Source organism: Corythoichthys intestinalis, chromosome 4 (genome assembly GCF_030265065.1).
Source record: "Corythoichthys intestinalis isolate RoL2023-P3 chromosome 4, ASM3026506v1, whole genome shotgun sequence".
NCBI classification, from domain to species: Eukaryota; Metazoa; Chordata; class Actinopteri; order Syngnathiformes; family Syngnathidae; genus Corythoichthys; species Corythoichthys intestinalis.
The window spans coordinates 42123810-42138794 of NC_080398.1; the positions used below are offsets into that span (position 1 = coordinate 42123810).

The 14985-nt window shown below is 37.3% G+C and overlaps 1 long non-coding RNA gene across 3 annotated transcripts in view; it reads left to right on the forward strand.

Moving 5' to 3' along the window:
- The first annotated feature begins 6628 nt into the window (after positions 1-6628).
- LOC130914963 (uncharacterized) overlaps positions 6629-14985 on the forward strand; it is a 54557-nt gene continuing 46200 nt past the window's right edge. The window contains exons 1-3 of one of the 3 annotated variants that reach the window (XR_009063030.1): positions 6629-6827; positions 7601-7659; positions 12999-13236. This is a non-coding gene — a long non-coding RNA (uncharacterized LOC130914963). Of the gene's footprint in view, positions 6828-7600; positions 7660-10167; positions 13237-14985 lie in introns of those variants that run through there. The other 2 variants (XR_009063031.1, XR_009063029.1) reach the window with 2 other exon arrangements.

Here is a 14985-nt window from a genome sequence, read left to right on the forward strand (position 1 = left end):
AATGTGAGAAATTCCAAAAGGTTCAGGTACTTTTTTATACCACTGTATTAGTTTCAACAAAAAACAATGCGAATTTACTGCACAATAATTAACAACACACATATGAATTGCACAGTGCAATAAACACAAAGGAACCCAGAAGTACGGCGTACACATAATTAACAACACACAAATGAATTGCACAGTGCAATAAACACAAAGGAACCCGGAAGTACGCCGTACACACGCGGTCAATCTGGCCAGAGAACGTGGCGGCAACTAAGCACTTTACACTCAGTCGGACTTACAACACATCCCAAAGATGCTAAGCAAACACGTCACCTCACGGCATAAATGTGCAACACGGATATGATGTAAAAAATGGTCGCCAACTTCACCAGGACGAGAGGGAGCGACGACCACCCGCCGTTGCAAAGGCAAAGCTACGAAACGCATGTACTGCCTCTAACCTATCGCTGGAACCCTCCAGATTGAATGAAAAATACTCACGTACATTCATGGACGCACACAGATAAACATTCCCTCGCAAATCTCACAAGTGGCTGCACTCGGCTCGCACACGTCAGTCCAAACGCAGGAAGAACTATGAGCGTTACCATGGAAACTAACACGTGCATTTTCTATTGCCGTATTGGCCCGAATATAAGATGGTGTTTTTTGCATTGAAATAAATCTGAAAAAGTGGGAGTCGTCTTGTATTCGGGGTCTAGACATTATACCCATTCACGACGCTAGATGGCGCCAGATATCATTGAAGCGATGTTCTGTCATGACAGATCTCAGCTACTCTCAAGTTGAACCAGTTTGCATTATTATATTGCAATGTTTTTCCTTATTCAGATTTGTTTCAAGACTACAATTACAGTTAGACTTCACTTTGATGGTTAATGCAGTTATTGCAATTTTGTTGTTTTATCACAGTAGATTGGTTAATTTACATTTCAAAAACCAGAAGCTATTCATTTACGAATGTGATTGCTCTTTAGTTTACACATTTAAATGTTCAGACATTAAGATTTGAATGAGGCAAAATTACATGCTTTTTCTCTCAAATATATTGTTATAATCATTCGTTTCAGATGTACTGTCATTATTTTGTGTATAAAAAATAATTTGGTGTTCAAAAAGTCTTCTTTCAAACTTGAGTCTTGAAAAAGAGGGGGTCATCTTATAATCAGGGCCATCTTATATTCTGGCCAATATGGTAATAATGATAACAATAACAAAATAGTAACGCACAGACGCTAAGGAAACTAATTTTAATCAGATTACTGGTTCGTAAAAATGAACGCGTTAGATCACTCGTTACTGAGGAAAGTTATCAGATTACAGTAACGCGTTACTTAGGCAAGGTTCATACTACAGGTCTTAATGCACACATCCGATTCAGTGGCGCCTCCAGAAATTTTTCATAGGGGCCGAATGGAGCCACTTAAAATCTTGGGGTGGCCAAAACTAAAAGCCATAATTTTAGGTTTTCATTATATTATTGCAGTAAGAAGGTCAGGAGAAAACTATCAGAAAGACTTAAGAACACGGCTACTGATATACTTTGGTGTATTGTGTAATATTTGATGTTACTAACGATTTAATGTGCATATTTCATACCTGTCCAGTCAACATTTTGAGTTCCACAACAATTCTGTTTTATTGCGTTATGTATATATTAGGCATAAGGTGTACATTTAACTAGGGCTGTCAAACGATTATATTTTTTAATCGAGTTAATCACAGCTTAAAAATTAATTAATCGTAATTAATCGCAATTCAAACCATCTCTAAAATATGCCATATTTTTCTGTAAATTATTGTTGGAATGGAAAGATGAGACAAGACGGATATATACATTCAACATACTGTACATAAGTACTGTATTTGTTTATTATGACAATAAATCCACAAGATGGCACTAACATTATTAACATTCTTTCTGTGAAAGGGATCCACGGATAGAAAGTCTTGTAATTCTTAAAGGATAAATGTGAGTTTGTATATTGTGACTAAATATTGCCATCTAGTGTATTTGTTGAGCTTTCAGTAAATGATACTGTAGCAACTTAACTGTTCTGCCCAAATGCATGATGGGAAGTGGTGCAACCATGACTGTGTGTGGTGGCTGCAAATGCAAAATCTTCTCTGCGTTGGGTACACTACAGGGTGTTAAGAAAAAGATCAACTCCTGTCATTCTTCCCCACGTCGCTTCCCACAATATTTATAGTTGCTGTGGGAGAGATGACAAAGCTTTTGCCAATTATCTCTGTATATATGTAAAACGGCGCCATTGTAGGCTGTTTACGGCAATGCGTGAATGAGTCGTACCGCGAATGCGTAAGTTGCGATAAATATTTTCACGTGATTAATTTAAAAAATTAATTACCGCTCTTTAACGCGATGAATTTGACAGCCCTACATTTAACAAAACAAAATAAATGCATTCATTTGGGATGAAGTGCATAACTGATGCTCCAACAATCTAACTATATACTGGCAAGCAGGGTGGCCAGTGGGGTGGCCAACCAATTTATAGGGGTGGCCGTGGCCACCCCTGGCCACCCCCTGGTGGCGCCACTGATCCGATTTTTTAGTGTTTTTGAATGAATGAATGAATGAATGAAATATTTATTGTCATCATCATCGGTATCATTGACAATCATTGACAATTACAAAATGTGGTATGATTTGCCCGAAGGATGAAAGAACCGAAGAAGAAGACAAAGGCAGACGGGAGGAAGCATATGCTTATCAGTTTCCCTTCCCCCCATACAGCTAAAGACGCACAATCAAACATGCTACAGTCACATACATCACATGGCCACAAACTGTACAATAACAAAATCAACAATCTGGGTTTGAACAATAACTCAGCGTCCAGTCAAGCAGCTCCATTGCGGTTGTTGATCAAACAGCAGTCTCGTGCACAAAATTAGTGGTCTGAGTTTCAGGGCGTACAAGGTTATGGCTTTGTCATTGTCCCTGACATTCTAGCATCTATTCGTTGTGGGAACATTTTGTTGTGGCTATGTGTGTGGCAAAAGTGTTATGTCTTATCACAGCTGGTGTGAGTAGCGACTCAAAATGCTTTTCTTATAATCTCTATTTTTCCTCCTTTTGTCATTTTTTGCATGCAATCCTCATTAAAATATGAAAACATAAATGTTTGGGTTGGTTTTAGTTAAAGCAGGCACTGTTTTTTCATCTGTGTGATTTTGACAAAGATCAGATCACATTTGATTGGTGATTTTCTGCAGAAATGTGCGAAATTCCAAAAGGTTCAGATACTTTTATACCACTGTACTTATTTATTTCCTTACATATAAATATATATTTTTTAGACTTTTAGAGATGGTTTTGTATCCTTTCCCAGCTTTATACAAATCAACAATTCTTGATCGCAGGTCCTCGGACAGCTCTTTTGACCAAGCCATGATGCACATCAGACAATACTTCTCAACAAGACAATTCTTACCAGGTGTGTGTTTTATAGTGGGTAGGGCAGCTTTACACCACTCATCAGTAATTGGGCACACACCTGACTTAAATTGTTTGGTAAAAATTGGTATCAGTTGCTCTTTAAGTCTCCTTAGGCAGAGAGTTCACTCATTTATTTCCCCCCCTTTTGTCATTGTTTGCGTGCTATCCTCATTAAAATATGAAAACCTATAAATGTTTGGGTGGTTTTAGTTACAGCAGGCACTGTTTTTACATCCGTGTGATTTTGACAAAGATCAGATCACATTTGATTGGTGATTTTCTGCAGAAATTTGAGAAATTCCAAAAGGTTCCGATACTTTTATACCACTGTACTTATTTATTTCCTTATAATTTTTTTAAATTTTTTAAAAAGACTTTTAGAGATGGTTTTGTATCCTTTCCCAGCTTTATACAAATCAACAATTCTTGACCACAGGTCTTCGGACAGCTCTTTTGACCGAGCCATGATGCACATCAGACAATGCTTCTCAACAAGACAATTCTTACCAGGTGTGTGTTTTATAGTGGATAGGGCAGCTTTACACCACTCATCAGCGATTGGGCACACACCTGACTTAAATTGTTTGGTAAAAATTGGTTTCAATTGCTCTTTAAGTCTCCTTAGGCAGAGGGTTCGCTCGCTTATTTTTCCCCCTTTTGTCATTGTTTGCATGCTATCCTCATTAAAATATGAAAACCTATAAATGGTTGGGTGGTTTTAGTTAAAGCAGACACTGTTTTTTCATCTGTGTGATTTTACGAAGATCAGATCACATTTGATTTTCTGCAGAAATTTGAGAAATTCCAAAAGGTTCAGATACTTTTGCATACCACTGCACTTATTTATCTCCTTATAATTTTTTTCTTTTAGACTTTTCGATATGTTTTTTTATCCTTTCCCAGCTTTATATAAATCAACAATCCTTGATCGCAGGTCTTCAGACAGCTCGTTTGAACGAGCCATGATCCAGGTGTGTGTTTTATAGTGGGCAGGGCAGCTTTACACCACTCATCAGTGATTGGGCACACACCTGACTTAAATAGTTTTGTATAAATTGGTTTCAATTGCTCTTTAACCCTTTATTGCCAAATGTATCACATTTGATACACCTAAAATTTCATGATTTGGAAACTAATTCAGAATTTTGACATTTCTTTTTGAAAAAAAAAGATGGATGCATGAGAAAAAAAAACAGGATTTAGCTAGGGTTATAGATATTGGAGCGCTTATTACACATATTCATTTTGACTTTTCTTTTTACACATTTGAAAAAAGGTTTCATTAGGACCTTATATTTCAAATTATTGGATTCTCTGATAATTGCTCATGTTTCAGGTATTTAAGGGTTAAGGGTTCACTCGCTTATATTTCCCCCTTTTGTCATTGTTTGCATGCTATCCTCATTAAAATATATACCCTAAAGCAGGCACTGATTTTTCATCTGTGGGATTTTGACAAAGATCAGATCACATTTGACTGGTGATTTTCTGCAGAAATGTCCAGTTACTTTTTCATACCACTGTACATGTACTTATGGGAAAAAAGTGATAAACATGTCTTATATGTATCACTTTCATATGCAAAACCTGAATAGATACATTGAACACACAAAAACACACAAAAAATAAAATAATAAAATAAATTAGGGCTGTCAAACGATTAAAATTTTTAATCGAGTAAATTACAGCTTAAAAATTAATTAATCTCAATTAATCGCAATTCAAACCATCTATAAAATATGCCATATCTTTCTGTAAATTATTGTTGGAATGGAAAGATAAGACACAAGATGGATATATACTTTCAACTAGTGCTGCAACGATTAATTGATTGGGTGGATACACTGCTCTCTAGTCTGCCTCATTTCACGTGGCTGAATCCAGCTGCTCCCTGTTAAGACCAACATTAGCTAAATTTTTGTTTGAGCTAATGTTTTTTTAATGCATTCGTAAAGTATATGTAGCCGTTTTTTGTGGGAATATGTGTCTGAACCATTTGTTAAGAGCATTGTAAAAACAAAAAGTTAGCGTTTTTATAGCATTTAAGCTAGCAGACTTTTGCTATGGAAGTTAGCCAACTGTTCTTTTGTTGTACATGACCCTCATTTTTTAATATTTTTATACCGTTTGAGGCTCAGCTCAGGTATTTTAAAATTTTATGTTCCTTATCCGATTACTCGATTATTCGAGCTAACTAGTTCATCGATTAATCGACTACTAAAATAATCGATAGCTGCAGCCCTACTTTCAACATACGGTACATAAGTACTGTATTTGTTTATTTTAACAATAAATCAACAAGATGGCATTAACATTATTAACATTCTGTTACAGTGATCCATGGATAGAAAAACTTGTAGTTCTTAAAAGATAAATGTTAGTACAAGTTATAGAAATTTTGTATTAAAACTCCTCATAATGTTTTCATTTTAATAAAATTTGTAACATTTTCAATCAAAAAATAAACTAGTAGCCCGCCATTGTTGATGTCAATAATTACACAATGCTCATGGGTGCTGAAGCCCATAAAATCAGTCGCACCCAAGCGCCAGCAGAGGGTGGCAAAACTCCATAAAACACAATTAACATGTGGGCATTTCACTGTACTGTCACTTTAATCTGTTTGAGCAGGGCATGGGTGTTAATTGCGTCAAATATTTTAACGTGATTAATTTAAAAAATTAATTACCGCCCGTTAACGCGATAATTTTGACAGCCCTAATATATATATTTTAAAAATGATGTATTTGGCGGAAAACACAGACAAGACTAAAAAAGCAGTCTCTGCTCTTGCACCCATCTAAAAAAATATTCTGTATTTTAGGCCAAAAGTTGTTCAATTAAAAAAAATTTTGGGGGGAGGACGCTACTTCGCGGTTTTTCACCTATCCAGCGGGTTCTCGTCCCCATTAACCGTAAAAAACGAAGGTTCATTGTATGTACTGTTTCATATTCTGCTGAGAGCTGCGTCATGTTGGGAGGGAGAGAGCAAAGGGGGTACCCGGAAGTAACCTCAGTGACGTCATAAAACGGGCGTGTCTTTGTCCATGTGGTATATATGTTCTTGGAGCAGCCGCGTCCTTCATAGTGCGTGTGACGCGCGTGGATGGAGAGCCGCCAGGGAGGGAACTGCAAGGGAGGGGGGGTCATGATTTTTTATGTGAGGGGAGGTTGAGACAACTTGACGGGAAATAAAGGGTCCTCAACTGCCATTGGACGACGAGCGTGAGTGGATGGACGCGTCACGCACGCGCACGCACGTCAATAGCGCGCGCGTCAGCCTCCGCCGGCTCACTCGGCGCTCACTCGCCAGCAGGCCGCCTCGCTCGCGCGCTCGGATGGTTCCGGTTCCGGCGTGAGTAGCATCATTATTATTAAAATCATTATGATTATGAACTCTTTCAGTGCCATTGACGACGATAGACGTCCAATCATATGGCTGTTTTCATTCTTCTGCTGTGAATTGAAATGAGTTTATCACTAGTAAACGTCCAATCCATTCAAAGTTGAAGGGATGGCAACTAATGAACGTTGCAACCCTCCCACTTCAAATATATTGGACGTCCATAGCCGTCTGTCGTTTGAATTGATTCCAAGATTATTCAGCGCTATAGCTCACGTGGTGCTGCTACGTGCACGTGCTCGCGATTTGACGGTTTTTCCATCAGCAGCATCATTTGGTGACTTTTTTTTTTCTTTTTTGGGTCATGCACGTTGAAGCCGTGCGCGGCCACGTGAGTCACGTCGAGATGATGAGGATTATGGCAGCAGCAGCCGCAGTGCACGCGCGTTAATAATAAGACACACACACATATACAAAAAAAAGTGCATGTTCAGAGGCGTCACAAGGAAGGGGGGAAATGGCGTGCGTGTGCGCGTGCGTTTGAATTTGAAGATTTTTTAAGGGGATTATGTAAAAACGCGTGATGGCGAGGAGTATCGCGCACATTGGCCTAAAAGTTTTGTGCGTAAATTTTGTTATATTTCAGTGTTTTTTTCTTAATATAAAAGAATGAAATTATTAATTGTGTGTGTAAATTTAAATGACATTGTGTGTGTTCTGAATATGTTCAAAACCACGTCGGGTTAACGGAATTAAAATGTTTTTGTATTTTTTTTTCTTTGCAGGCGTTCACGCACGCACACACACGCGCAAAGGCCTGACGAAACGTGCATGCGCTTTGTAGGTAATTAACTACACACACCAAATCTGTTTTTCTATGATTATTGGATGCTGGGAATAGAAATTCACTTGTGAAAAAATGTGTATTAATCGTTTAAAAGGTGTGGTTTTAAAAGTAATTCTCGTTTGGATGATAAATAAATTTAAGCATTAGGACAATGGATTGAATGAGTAAAACCTTGAGTCTTTTTATGTTGTGACGTCAAACTGGAGCCAAGAGGGTGGAAATTCATATTTTACATGTAACAATATTATTTAACAATACTGTAACAAAACAATAGTTTAATAAATATATTACATAACAAAACCAATATATTCCCCCTTGAAAAATACGTATTAATCATTTAAACGTCCAACACGTTTCGATAATAATACACGTATAGATTTAATATAATATTAATATATACTGTAAAACTTAACATTGGCCAAGTTATGGAAATTAGCACGAAAAGTGTTTTGAAATCTTTTTAAATAGTGTTTTACACGTTTAAAAAAAATCAAAAGTGTTAACATAATCATATATTAATTGAACTCATTTTAGAGCACTTATTTAACAATTGGCTGCCATTGACGGCGCTAGACGTCCAATCCACTTTGACTGGGGGAGGCTGACAACGAATAGCCCTCCCAATTGAAATGAATTGGACGTCTATCATTGTCAATGGCACGCAATGATATAAATATTATAAGCGTTATTGGTAGCCAGAGTGCATTTCAGTTTTTATTCATTTTAATTGCATTAGTTTTGTTATTATTACCATTTTATTTATCTATAAATTATCTATTCATAAGAAAATATACAAATATTTATTAACAACAAAAATGAATCATTTTAATGATGGTTTTAAGACTTTTTTTAATTGTCACTTACTAGATGAGTTAACTCAGAGTTAACTCATATATCAATTCAATATCAACTCAATGCAATATTTCATTAACATGGCAATACATATAGAATGAACGTAATAAATGCTACTTTTGAAGTCATTATGATACAAAATGATTTAATCGTAATTAATCTCACATAGCTCATTATTTTAACTGTGCGTTAACACATTATCTCCCATTGATGGGGATAGATATTGAAAAGTCTAGATAGGAAATTGTTAACTCACTGGCTGCCATTGACGGCGATAGACGTCCCATCCATCTGGCAATTGTTGTCAACGGCAGCCATTGAGTTATAGTATATATTATTATTTCATTAATATGGCAACGTATTTCAAATAAGTGTGAATAATAATAAGTGAAAATGAGTGTGCTAATTAGTATTTTTAAATTCATTATCATACAGAACGGCAATAATCTTACACGGTTAATCGCGATAAAAATTCGTTAGCATTGCTCGGCTCTATTTAAAAGTTGTATTTCACGTCAAAAAATATGAACTTGTCATAAGAACTTGTCGTAAATTTTTTTATGTGTAATAAATATTGTTGCATGTTATAAGAGAAGCATATCAATAGAGGTGAATGACTAATAGCAGTAATGCTTTTTAAATACATAATTTATTCACTATCATCATTATATTATCATGACAACATTTGGAAAACTGCAACCTGAATGTGAAGGGGAAAATTATGTTTCATGAAAAATATGAATAATAGCTACACTGAAATATATAGGCCTATATTGTTGATAATTGTGAATGAAAATTATGCACTTTTCTGAAAATTGAATGTTTGGCTAAAAAAATGTCTTGGAATTAAACTCGAACAACTACGGTAAATACAACGACACCGAGCTGTGGGGTATCGGCCTTTGCCGATACTGTACCGATACCACGTTTTTCGAAAAAATATAGTTTTAAATAACTGTTGTCATTTGAATATAAATTAATTGCTATCATGGCTTGGTCAGACACTGCTTAACTGATTGTCTGCCATTGACGGTGCTAGACGTACAATCCATTTGAAGTGTGGGGGGGGGGGGGTGGCAGAGAACGAATGGATTGGACATCGACTTGAGATATGCACGTTTGGACGGAATCACCATCAATAGCACTAAAAGAGTTTAAAATCCTTAATACATTATTATAATATGATTATTACATTGTTATTTCTTTCTTTACTTTCTTTATTTAAGGATCCCCATTAGTCTCTACCAAAATAGAGACTATTCTTCCTGGGGTCCATAAATTATTATTATTAAGTTATTAGCTAGTTAATATCGTGAACTTCATTAATTAAATTCAATTAACTTGCGTGACGGTTAGCTTGGATGTTTAGCTCTATTGTCTGCGTACTCCTCTGCTAGTAGATAACAAAAAATAACTCCTCCTCCCAACCTGAATGGATTAGACACATCCTAGTGATAAACACGTTTGGATGTCTATCACAATCAATAGCACTAGAGTTAAAAATCCTTATTGCATTGTTATAATATGATTATTACCTTGTTATTAGCTAGTTAATATCGTAAACTTCATTAAATAAATTCAATTAACTTGCTCAATTGTCTGCGTACTCCGCTGCCACTCTCCCACATCAAACTTTTTTTTTTTTGGGGGGGGGGTGCAATTACAAATTAGTGTTTGTAAAAAAAGTAATTGCTGTCATGGCTAAGTCAGACACTGATTAAATCATTGTCTGCCATTGACGGTGCTAGACGTCCAATCCATTTGGACTGTGTAGGCTGGCAGCCATCGTTGGCTGTGAATAGCAGACAATGATTTCATCGTTTCATATCTCCTTTATTCAATTTTGAATGTGTTTTTTGTATTTATCAAACAAGCTGCTTGTTTTCAATTTCAGTTTCAGTTTATTCGCACATCATCAAATACAGTACATGATCTCATTCTAGCAGTTCACATGTTAAGATGGGCGAATAGGACACTCCAAAGAAGCTATTCAAAGCTTTTAGCAGGAGCCCAGTTTTCATCTTCCCATGTTAGCACTTAGCATTTATGCTAACAGCATGGCATCCACACGAACTGTCAAATATTCCACCGCCTTTAAAAAATATCGCCTCATCTCCCTTTCAAGCATGGGGGCCGTGGTGGGCTTTAATTAGACGCACCCCTGTTCCATGTGTCCCACTGTGTGTGTGTTACATTGTCTACATCTGCTTGTGTATTTTTCTACCGTGCGGCCCCCTGTGGCTTTTGGCGCCAACGTCAGCGTTGGCATCAGATAATGTGAATCAAGAAAAGCGCTTTTCTTTTGTAGTCCAGCTCGGTTTCATTTAAAAAGACATTTGGGTGCAGGCGGGGGGCGACGTAGGAAAATGGCGGCCGCCTGCCGAGTTTGCCCGGTGGGTGACGTACGCGCGCGCCACCTGACGCCCACCACTGATTTATTTTTAAGCTTCTTTCATGTGAAAATTGGTGGATTTAGGGGGGTTGTTTGACATTGAACGCAGAAAAACAGGATGTAGCGTAGGCCAGAAAAATTGGCTGAACTTGCCGTTAGTAAACTTAGTAAACTAGAATTCAGTTAAGTTGTTTGAACTTGAACTAGTTTGAGTAATCTGGACTTTTGTGACAGCGGAGTACGCAGACAATTGAGCTTAATATCCAAGCTAACTGTCACGCAGGTTAATTCAGTTCAATTAATGAATATCGCAATATTAACTAGCTAATAACAATGTAATAATCATATTATAACAATGTAATAAGGATTTTTAGCTCTTTTAGTGCCATTGCAGGTGATAGGCGTCCAAACGTGTTTATCACTAGGAGGTGTCTAATTCATTCAGGTTGGTGGGAGGATTTTGTTTTTGTTATTTACTACTGTTTATTATGATACTAAAATGTTACACTCGCTATCACTACTCAGAAAAATACATGATACGTCAAAAATAAAACCCCAAAAAGTCAATGCTATTTATTTAGACCTCTAATAATGTGAAAAAACTAAGTTTAAAAGGCTGGGGGCGGTGTTAGAAGAGAGCGACCGCCTGGCGAGTTTGCCTGGTGGGTGATGCACAAACGCGCCACCTGACACCCACCGCTGATTTACAGTATTTTAAAGCTTCTTTCATGTGAACATTTGTGGATTTAGGGGGGTTGTTTGATACTGAATGGTAGAAAATTTGGCTGAACTTGCCATTAGTAAACTTTATAAACTAGAATTCAGTTAAGTAGTTTTAACTTGAACTAGTTTGATAATCCGGATTTATGTGACAGCGGAGTACGTAGACAATTGAGCTTAATCTCCAAGCTAACTGTCAAGCAAGCTAATTCAGTTCAATTAATAAAGTTCACAATATTAACTAGCTAATAACAATGTAATAATATTATAACAATGTAATAAGGATTTGTAACTCTTTTATTGCTATTGACGGTGATACACGTCCAAGCGTGTTTATCACTAGGAGGTGTCTGATCCATTCAGGCTTGAAGGAGGATTTAGTTTTTTGTTATTAAACTCGCTATCGTTACTCAAAAAAAAAAAAAAAAAAAAAAAACACGATACGACAAAAATAAAAAATCCAAAATGGAAAATTTTAGACCTCCAATCATCTGTAAAAACTAAATTAAAACTCTTTAAATAAGTTTATCACAAGTCCATGTCCAATCCATTCATCCATTCTCTGCCAACCCTCCCAAATTCAAATGGATTAAACGTCTATCGTCGTCATTGGCAGACAATGAGTTAAAAATTTTAATTTGTTCTTCCTCTGGAATAGATGCACCCTCCCACCAATTAGTTTATCACTACTTGACGTCCAATCCATTTAAAGTAGGAGACTGGCAGCGGAGTATGCAGACAATTGAGCTAAACTTCCAAGCTAGCTGTCACGCAAGTTAATTGAATTCAATTAATTAATTTCACAATATTAACTAATTAATAACAATGTAATAATCATATTATAACAATGTAATAAGGATTTTTAACTCTTTTAGTGCTATTGATGGTGATAGACGTCCAAGCGTGTTTATCACAAATCGATGTCCAAGCCATTCGTTCATTCTCTGCCAACCCTTTCACTTTAAATGTATTGGACGTCTAACACCATCAAAGACAGACAATGAGTAATTCAGTGTCTGACCAAGCCATGATAGCAATGACTTTTTATTCAAGTGAGCATGCGGTAACTTAAAATTGTATATTTATTCAAAAAACGTATCGGTACAGTTCGGCCTTGGCCGATACCACAGTTGAAATCAGTATAGGGAACCAAAAAATGGTATCGGTTCAACACAAATCGTCATGAACCAAATTTGTATCTCATAGTTAACTGGGATCTTCTGGGCTTTCTGATTGGCCGAGGTCGCCGATGACACCACCAACTCGGTATTTGGGATTTTCTCAGGTTCCCGTAATGCGATTGAGACTTACGTAAAATGTTTTTCTGTGTTTGCCTGGTGTTTGTACTGAAGAAGCTTGTGTCCTCTGGCAGGACGGCGACTGCTCAGTTGGGGCTAGTCGCCGCAGGAGGATGGGTGGAGCCTTCGGGGTTGATTGTTATCTTTGGTTATCTAGCTGTATGAGTGATGTACGTTCTTCATAAAGCTAGATAACCGAAAGTAACAAGAATCCCATTACACTCCTGGAAAGGCACTAACACCCCCAAAAGGACAACGGCACACAAAAACAAAAAAGATGGATGTCGGAACGAGAAGACAAAGCGGCAAAAGGTAGAGTACAATGTTTTGATTTGTAATGCAAAAATCACGCGACTTTAAACGCATCACAAACATAGCAAAAGTGTCTGAGTGAAGGTCTAACATCTCGTTCAGTTTCAAATATGGGTTCTTGAGACTTTTTCATGTGTCCTGTTAATATTAGCATGAGCACCGAGTTTCGTGTTGATTGGTAAAACCACTATTGACAGAGGCGGGGCTAGAGCACAGCCAAGCCAGGCGGTTGCTTGAGGCGCTGGCAAAAAAAGGGCCCCCCCGATGTACTCTCCAGAAATAGCAAGAATTGGCCATTCAAAATGACACCGCAGTAGCAAACCCCCATTGTGGGGCTTAAGTGCGTAATTAAGAGTGTAAGTTTATTTTTTTAATTTATTTGACGCTATTTATTCATACTGTTAAATATTTTGTATTCATAATGTTATGTATATATTGTCAGACAACTTTATTTTTCTTTTGATGTGCATTTAGGTGTGCAAATAAAACAACATTTTGTGGTGTGCACAGGTAGGATGGGGGCCCTGGGAATTCTGTACTCGGAGCGCCAAGAGACCCAAGCAACGGCACTGAGTATTAGGGGCTAAAATGACATATATATATATATATTATAAATATGTTAACTTTAAGTCATTTGCCATTATTGTCAGAGGCGGCTAATGTTAAAGGGAGATTTCTTTAGTGAGTGGCACCCCAAATTTGGACCCTTTAAGCCTTGAAACTGTTGTCTAGGGTCTCATTTTTCTCACGGTGCTGCTGATGGAGTTTTGTGGGGTTGTTTTAGGACCTCTCCCAAAAGAGATTTTGACCATGTTTGAGACATTTGTGCGCTAATTTCACCCTCTACAAAGGCATCACTGGCCACTTGTGTGGTGCATGTTTTAGCTTTCAAGTAGTGTTTGATCAAGACCATAACTAAGAAATCAGGAACCGCGTAGATTAAGTTAAGCTCAATTATTTTAGGAGTCAATTCCAAGACCAAGACTGAAATAAAACAATGACAGAAGCTGAAACAGAACCAAGACGAAACAACGCCATAACCGAAATAAGTCCAAGACTGCAAAAAAACAAAAACATGACCGAAACAAGACCAAAATCGCCTAAATGACACAAAGCCCAGAACGGGATGAAACAAAACCAAGACGCCTGAAGAGTCTGAAGAGAGACCAAAACAAGACTAAGACCGAGACCGCAACAATACCCCATCTGACACTGAAACAAGACGACTCAGACCAAGACAGAAAATAGATCAAGACGAAGACAAAACAAAACCACGTCCGAGATGTAACAAGACCACGACCGAAACATAACCAAAACAAAAATAGACCAAGACAAAGACTGAAACAACACCAAGACTGAGATCATGACCGAAACATAATTGAAACAACACCAAAATCCAGGCCCTGACCAAAACAAGACCAAAGCCAAGACCGAGTTGAAACGAGACCAAGACACAGTCTGAAGAATGACCAATACCAAAACAAGTCTTGGACCAAGACAACACCTAGACAGAGATAAGATAAGACTTGGACCAAAACATAACCAAAACCAAGACCGACACAAGTCCAAATCCCAGGCGCTGTCTAAAACAAGACCAAAGCCAAGACTGAGATGATACGAGGCCAAAACCGAGTCTAAAAAAAGACCAGGACTAAAATAAGACAAGGACCGAGACTGCAACAATACCACGACCAAGATTGAAACAAAACCAAGACAGAAACAAAAGACGGACCATGACAAAAAAATAAA